Genomic DNA, 8,344 nt, shown 5'->3' on the forward strand with positions numbered 1-8,344 from the left:
AGATATATATATATATATATATATATATATATATATATATATATATATATAGATAGAGAGAGAGAGAGAGAGAGAGAGAGGGAGAGAGATATCTATCTATCTCTATCTATATATTATATGTATTATATATGCTGTATATCTCCATCTATAAAAAAAAAAACTAGACAGGTTTGGTATCGCCATAATTTTGCTGATGAGGAAAGTAATTTTTAATACAGTGTATGCCATAAAAGTTAATCCCCTACAACTTTTTCACGATTTCACTGCACTTGGATTTTTTTTCTCATTTTCTAATACAATATATGGGAAAATTAATGGTGCGATTCTAAAGTGCAATTCATCCCATAAAAACAACAAGCCATCATACATCCATGGGGATAGAAAGGGGAGGAAAAACCAATAAGGGAAGGCAAAAACAAAAAAAAAAAAAGGGAGGAAAACACAAAAAGGGAGAAAAAAAGGGGAGGAAAAACTAAAAGGGAAGAATAAACAAAAGGGGAGATGTAAACAAACAAGGGAGGAATAAACAAAAAGGGCAGGAACAAAAAGGGCAGGAATAAACAAAAAGAGCAGGAATAAAAAAAGAGAAATAAACAATAAAGGGAGGAATAAACAAAAGGGAGGAATAGATAGAAAGGGGAGGAGCAGAGAAAAGAGGGGAGGAAAGTGAGGAAAAAAAACAAAAAGTGTGGAAAATAAAGCGGAGAAAAGAACAAAAAGGCAAAAAACGGAAATTGTCCGCCTCATGGAGGAGTTGAAAGATGATAAGCCTGATGGAGTGAACGGGGGGAGGGCCAGGTAGGGGACTCCGATGACAGGACAGGGATGTAGTGAGTCAATAATAGGGTAAGTCTGGCTCACAGAGTCTGAGATAGGTGCTCTGAAGTAAAATCAGTAATCAAAAGGAAAAATAGTTCGGCACTCAATAGAAAATATGTCAAAACATGAAAAAAAATGAAAAAAAACTTTAGAATTTTTATTTTTGTGTGCTCAAAAGGCAAAAAACAAGAAAACATGTCAAGCGTCCATTTCGGCTAATATTCGTCAGCCTTTTTCAAGGATAACATGTCGTATATAGTAACCTTGGAAGAGGAATTACCCATAGGTGAGGGTATATCCGTGATGGGTGCGTACCTTGTTATGAGCTTATAGTAGGGAAAGCAGAAATAGGTATACCGATACAAGCCAGACTGCCGAGACCCCACCACTGCACCAATCTCCCATGCCCGAACAAAACACACCATTGTGGTAAACCAAATCAACTTTATTACAGAGATAACCAAATATTAGTGATGAGCGAGTACTAAAAAGCTCGGGTGCTCGAAGCTCGGGCCGAGCAACGAGCCCAATGTTATCCTATGGGAGACCCGAGTATTTTTGTGAAATGACCCCCCGGCAGCATGGAGAAACCCTAAAAATGTCACAAAAGTCTCAGAAGAGTGCTCAAATGACATGGCAACAGCATGGGGAAGACCCCTTGAAGCATTTATCACTCAAAAGTCACAGCTGTGAACAATTTTGTCCGCGTTTTACGCCATTTTTACGGACTCACCAGAAAACCTTCCAAAATGACCCCAAAATGATTTTTCATGGCGGAAATGTTAAGGGCACATACCCAATAGTGAGATAGAGCTGGTGTATGTTACTTTTTGAGATTAATACATGAAAGATTTTACGTGAAAACATTGTGTGGCACTCCGATGTCCCTGAGAAGAGACGTACATAAAGGCCTCTTGAGTCTAATGTGCCCATTTTGAGGAAGTGAGTCTTTGTAGTATTTTCCTTTGCCAGGGCAGTCCAAAATTGTGAGGTTCACCAATGCCCCTGCATACAGACGTGCATGAGGGCCTGTAAACCTGAAGTGCCCATTGTAAGGAAGTGGGTCTATTTTAGTATAGCCCTTAGGCAGGGCAGCCAAAAATTGGGAGGCTCCACGTTGTCCCTGGATAGAGACGTGCATGATGGCCTGTAAACCTGAAGTGCCCATTGTAAGGAAGTGGGTCTATTTTAGTATAGCCCTTAGGCAGGGCAGCCAAAAATTGGGAGGCTCCACGTTGTCCCTGGGTAGAGACGTGCATGAGGGCCTGTAAACCTGAAGTGTCCATTTTAAGGAAGTGGGTGTATTATAGTATAGCCCTTAGGCAGGGCAGCCAAAAATTGGGAGGCTCCACGTTGTCCCTGGGTAGAGACGTGCATGAGGGCCTCAAAACATTAAGTGTCCATTTTAAGGAAGTGGGTGTATTATAGTATAGCCCTTAGGCAGGGCAGCCAAAAATTGGGAGGCTCCACGTTGTCCCTGGGTAGAGACGTGCATGAGGGCCTCAAAACATTGTTCCCATTGCAAAGGAGCGGGTCTCCTGTCGTTGTAATGTCCATTCTGCAAAGAATGGGCGAAAAAATTTACCACTGGGGGTATACCTGAAACAAAGGCCTAAGTATTGCAATTTGTAACGGTCATCATCATGGTGGCGCATGAGGAGAAGGAGGAGCAGTCCAGCGATTATCCAAAGTCCAGAAGTGTGTACCCATGGGTGAGTGGAGGTACATGGCAAACTTTAAATTCCGCTCTCATTTGCTGGTGGTGTGGTGAAGTCTGGCCCAATCCAACCCTTGTTCATCTTGATCAGAGTCAGCCTGTCAGCATTTTCAGTTGACAGGCGGGTGCGTTTATCTGTAATGATTCCACCTGCGGCACTAAAAACACGCTCTGACAAAACGCTAGCAGCAGGGCAGGCCAGGACTTCCAAGGCGTAGAGAGCCAATTCATGCCACGTGTCCAGCTTGGATACCCAATAATTGTAAGGCACAGAGGAATGTCGGAGTACAGTTGTTCGATCTGCAAGGTACTCCTTCAGCATCTGGGCAAACTTAGGATTTCTTGTGGCACTACCCCGCACCTCAGGGGCTGTGGTACGTGAGGGGCTGAGAAAACTGTCCCACATCTTAAAGACTGTTCCCCTACCTCTGGCGGATTGGACTTGTGCCTCTCTCGGCTGTACGCCTCGGTTGTCCACTGATTCATGACCTATGCCGCTAGCGTTTTGTGAGGGGAATGCTTTGCCTACTTCCGTGAGTATGGCCTTCCGAAACTGCTGCATTTTGGTTGACCTCTCCTCCACGGGAATAAGAGACAAAAAGTTCTCCTTGTAGCGTGGGTCTAACAGTGTTACCAACCAGTAATGATTGTCGGCCAAGATGTTCTTAACGCGAGGGTCACGAGACAGGCAGCTTACCATAAAGTCAGCCATGTGCGCCAGACTCTTAACAGCCAGTACTTCAGTAGCCTGACCAACAAGATGACTGAACATGCTGTCCTCCTCCTCCTCCTCCTCCTCCTCCTCCTCATCATCTACCCTGTCCTCTGGCCAGCCACGCTGAACCGAGGATATGACTGGTGTGCATGTCATATCCTCAATTTGGCCGGAGAGTTGCTCCATGTCTTCATCCTCCTCCTCCTCGTCATAGTCCTCCACTGCACGTTGTGATGAGACGAGGCTGGGCTGTGTGTTATCACCCACACCCACTACTGTTTCTTGCTGCAACTCATCGCGCTCCGCCTGCAATGCATCATGTTTGTTTTTCAGCAGAGACCGTTTTAGAAGGCAGAGTAGCGGTATGGTGACGCTAATAATGGCGTCATCACCACTCACCATCTTGGTGGAGTCCTCAAAGTTTTGGAGGATGGTACATAGGTCTGACATCCATCTCCACTCCTCAGGTGTTATGTGTGGAGTTTGACCCATTTCCCGACGGCTTAGGTGATGCAGGTACTCAACAACTGCCCTCTTCTGCTCACATATCCTGACCAACATGTGCAGAGTTGAATTCCAACGCGTGGGGACATCACACACCAGTCTGTGAGCCGGAAGATGCAAACGGCGCTGAAAGCCGGCAAGGCCGGCTGAAGCAGTAGGTGACTTTCGAAAATGTGCAGACAGGCGGCGAACTTTTACCAGCAGATCAGACAGCTCTGGGTATGACTTTATAAACTGCTGAACCACGAGGTTGAGCACATGGGCCACGCATGGAACATGTGTCAGCTGGCCTCGCCTCAAAGCCGCCACCAGGTTCCGGCCATTGTCACACACGACCTTTCCTGGCTTTAGGTTCAGAGGTGTGAGCCAGTGATCTGCCTGCTGTTTCAGAGCTGTCCACAGCTCTTCTGCATTGTGGGGTTTGTCACCTATGCAGATTAGCTTCAGCACAGCCTGTTGCCGCTTCGCCGAGGCAGTGCTGCAGTGCTTCCAGCTTGTGACTGGTGTGGAGGGCACAGTGGATGAGGATGCGCAGGAGGAGGAGGAGGCTGAAGAGCATGACATTCCAGAGCTGTAGAGTGTGGGTGAAACACTGACTGAGGTAGGGCCTGCAAACCTTGGTGTGGGAAGGACGTGTTCCGTCCCTCGCTCAGACTGGGTCCCAGCTTCCACAATATTAACCCAGTGTGCCGTCAACGAGATGTAGCGGCCTTGCCCACAAGCACTTGTCCACGTGTCTGTGGTTAGGTGGACCTTGGGTGAAACAGCGTTGTTCAGGGCACGTGTGATGTTTTGTGACACGTGGTTATGCAACGCGGGGACGGCACACCGGGAGAAATAGTGGCGGCTGGGGACCGAGTAACGTGGGACAGCTGCCGCCATCAGGTCACGGAATGCTTCTGTCTCCACCAGCCTAAAAGGCAACATTTCCAGCGCAAGCAGTCGCGAAATGTTAGCATTTAGAACTGTGGCATGTGGGGTGTTGGCAGTGTATTTGCGCCTGCGTTCAAAGGTTTGCTGAATGGATAACTGAACGCTGCGCTGGGACAAGGACGTGCTTGATGATGGTGTTCTTTCTGCGTAGGCAACTGCAGGTGCAGGAGTGGAGGAGGCTTGTTCGCAGGCAGCATGGACAGAGGATTGGCTCGCATGCACAACCAGCGAAGACGTAGCAGTGACATCAGCAAGCACTGCTCCTCGACTCTGTTGTACTTCCCACAAAGTCGGGTGCTTGGCTGACATGTGCCTGATCATGCTGGTGGTGGTCAGGCTGCTAGTTTTGGTACCCCTGCTGATGCTGGCACGGCAGGTGTTGCAAATGGCCTTTTTTGAATCATCTGGATCCAACTTAAAAAACTGCCAGACTCGGGAAGACCTAACATTTGTACAGGCACCTTGTGTCGTCGTGTTGTTCCGGGGAACGGTTGCCTGACTTCTGCCTGGGGCCACCACCCTGCTTCTTACTGCCTGTTGTGATGCTACGCCTCCCTCCCCCTGTGCACTGCTGTCCTCGCTCTGCATATCCTCCTGCCAGGTTGGGTCAGTTACTGGATCATCCACCACGTCGTCTTCCTCTTCCGCACCCTGCTCCTCCTCCTGACTTGCTGACAATTGTGTCTCATCATCGTCCACCACTTGTTGAGACACGTTGCCAACTTCGTGAGAACGTGGCTGCTCAAATATTTGGCCATCTGTACAGACGATCTCCTCATGACCCACTTCAATATGAGCTGGCGAGAGGCCAGAATGTGTGAATGGAAACGTGAACAGCTCTTCCGAGTGTCCAAGTGTGGGATCATTAATGTCCGAGGAGGACGTGTACTCAGCCTGGTGGTAGGAAGGAGGATCAGGTTCAGAAATGTGCGGTGCAGTATCACGGCTACTGACACTTGACCGTGTGGAAGACAGAGTGTTTGTGGTGGTGCCAATCTGACTGGAAGCATTATCTGCTATCCAACTAACAACCTGTTGACACTGGTCTTGGTTCAAGAGCGGTGTACTGCTGCGGTCCCCAAGAATTTGGGACAGGACGTGCGAGCGACTAGATGTGGCCCTTTGTTGTGGCGAAATTAGAGCTTGCCCACGACCTCGGCCTCTGCCTGCACCACCATCACGTCCACTTCCTTGTTCCTTGCCAATGCCCTTGCGCATTTTGCAATGCTGTGCACTGCTGACGTGTATATTCACTACTTGTGCGTTATATCAAAGTGTGTGGAAATTGCACACCAGTGCACCTGTACGCTGCCACCAACAGGCACACACGTGCGGTTTTAAAAACCAAGCACGGACGCAATAATAACCTAACAGGTTTTTTTGGGGAGCGACAATTACAGACAAGTCAGACACTATCTGGACTGTTTTACACTGTGTACACCAGCCCCAGATATGATGAAGGCTGGTATACGGTCACCACTACCCTGCCTGCCTGCCTGCCTGTATACTGGTACAATAGTCCTGACAAGGACTCTTTTGGTCACTAGCCTGTATTCAGACCTGGCTATACCCTGCCTGTATATAGCAACAATAGTCCTGAGAAGGACTCTGCTACTGTACTCCGACCTGGCTATACCCTGCCTGCCTGTATACAACTAGAATAGTCCTGAGAAGGACTTCTGGTCACACTGTTTGCAGCCCTGCAACTGAAAAAGCTATAAAGGGCCGCAAAGCTTTCCCTGAATCAGCGACACTCTCCCTGCACTGACAGTCTGGATAGCTGTGTGCAGAGCACAGCGCGCCCGCCGGTATAAAGGCTCGGTCACGCTGTGCAGGCCGGCCAATCACTGCAATTCCACAACTAACAGGGCTGTGGCATTGCAGTGGTCTGCCAGCCAATCCCTGCATGAGGGCTGGCTCTCAAAAGAGCGCCAACATGCAGAAATGAAGACCACGAGTACAGCACGAGTATCGCGAGATTACTCGGTCCCCGCCGAGCAGCCCGAGTACAGCGATACTCGTGCGAGTACCGAGTAGTGACAAGCATGCTCGCTCATCACTACCTAATATTTATACAAACTCATCTTTTGTTGGGTTGGGGTCGGTCACAGCTTAAAATTAACCGTTGTAATTGTCCAACCGGCTATACAATTTCTAACGAGGCGTAATGCCAGGCCGGACTCCCGGCGCAATCAGCCTTCGCTTAACGTCCACCATTTTCAACCACTGACCGCTGTGACTTAAAACAATATAACATACAACAAAGGGCGGGGTGGGGGGGGGGGGGTTCAGCAGCGCAAGTGTGTCCGGGTGACCAGTAGCACAGCAGCGTCCCGGTCTCAGGAGGAGGAGAGGCCGAATCCAGGAAGTAAGGGGGATTATATAGTGGATCCAATAGTAAGGAAAACAGTGGGATTGGACACCTTAAAAAGGGGGCAGTGTTCGGGCACGGGATTTTAACTCCTTACATACCGTGCTCCGCAGTCCTGGTGCATTCGGTGCAGCCTCACTGACATGCCCTACACTTTGCTCCTGATACAATGGCTCGGGTATCATGTAGGAAATTTACAGGACTGTCCGGGTAAGTCTGCATAACTGTAGGTCAACAGTAGTAAACAGTATATATTCATAGGGTCGACCTGGTATGTTGATGCTTGATTTGTTTAAAGTGGGAGCTATTGAGTTGATTGAGCCCAAAGGGCGATGTGTATTTGTCTGGAGGCGGTTGAGCACTGGATATATGGCAGAATGGGCGGCACGGTGGCTCAGTGGTTAGCACTGCAGTCTAGTGGTGGCTCAGTGGTTAGCACTGCAGTCTTGTGGTGGCTCAGTGGTTAGCACTGCAGCCATGTGGTGGCTCAGTGGTTAGCACTGCAGCCATGTGGTGGCTCAGTGGTTAGCACTGCAGTCTTGTGGTGGCTCAGTGGTTAGCACTGCAGTCTTGTGGTGGCTCAGTGGTTAGCACTGCAGTCTTGTGGTGGCTCAGTGGTTAGCACTGCAGTCTTGCAGCGCTGGGGTCCTGGGTTCAAATCCCACCACGGACACCATCTGCAAGGAGTTTGTATGTTCTCCCCGTGTTTGCGTGCGTTTCCTCCGGGTTCTCCGGTTTCCTCCCACACTCCAAAGACATACAGATAGGGACTCTAGATTGTGAGCCCCAATGGGGACAGTGTTGCCAATGTATGTAAAGTGCTGTGGAATTAATAGCGCTATATAAATGAATAAAATTATTAAATTATTATTAATTGGTTATACGGCTCAAAAGTAGAAAGGTCAGAATAATGAATACCCCGGTCCGTGGGAGCCGGGTACCAATAGAGAGGCTGGTGTGACTGCTTATAACTAATAGCAGGTTGGTAGCCAAGTAATATACAGAGATGCTCTGGGCGTGAATATCCTGTACTGGGATCAAAACTGAAATAAAACTCCATCATTGGTATAGGATAGTTGCCAGGGGAAAAGAGGCCTGGGCCCTGATCTGGGCCTGCAGGGAGAGCGGTGTCCTAGATCACAGTGCACCCCTCTTTAAGAGAGGGTCAGCGGTACATGCACATGCTCTAGGAGCACAACCGGAAGACCTGTACCATGTGCACAGGCCACAGGAGGGGGAAGCAGGAGGCACCCACAAGGAGCGCCACAGGATACCGGATAGCATA

Source organism: Anomaloglossus baeobatrachus, chromosome 10 (genome assembly GCF_048569485.1).
Source record: "Anomaloglossus baeobatrachus isolate aAnoBae1 chromosome 10, aAnoBae1.hap1, whole genome shotgun sequence".
In the NCBI taxonomy this organism is placed as follows: Eukaryota; Metazoa; Chordata; class Amphibia; order Anura; family Aromobatidae; genus Anomaloglossus; species Anomaloglossus baeobatrachus.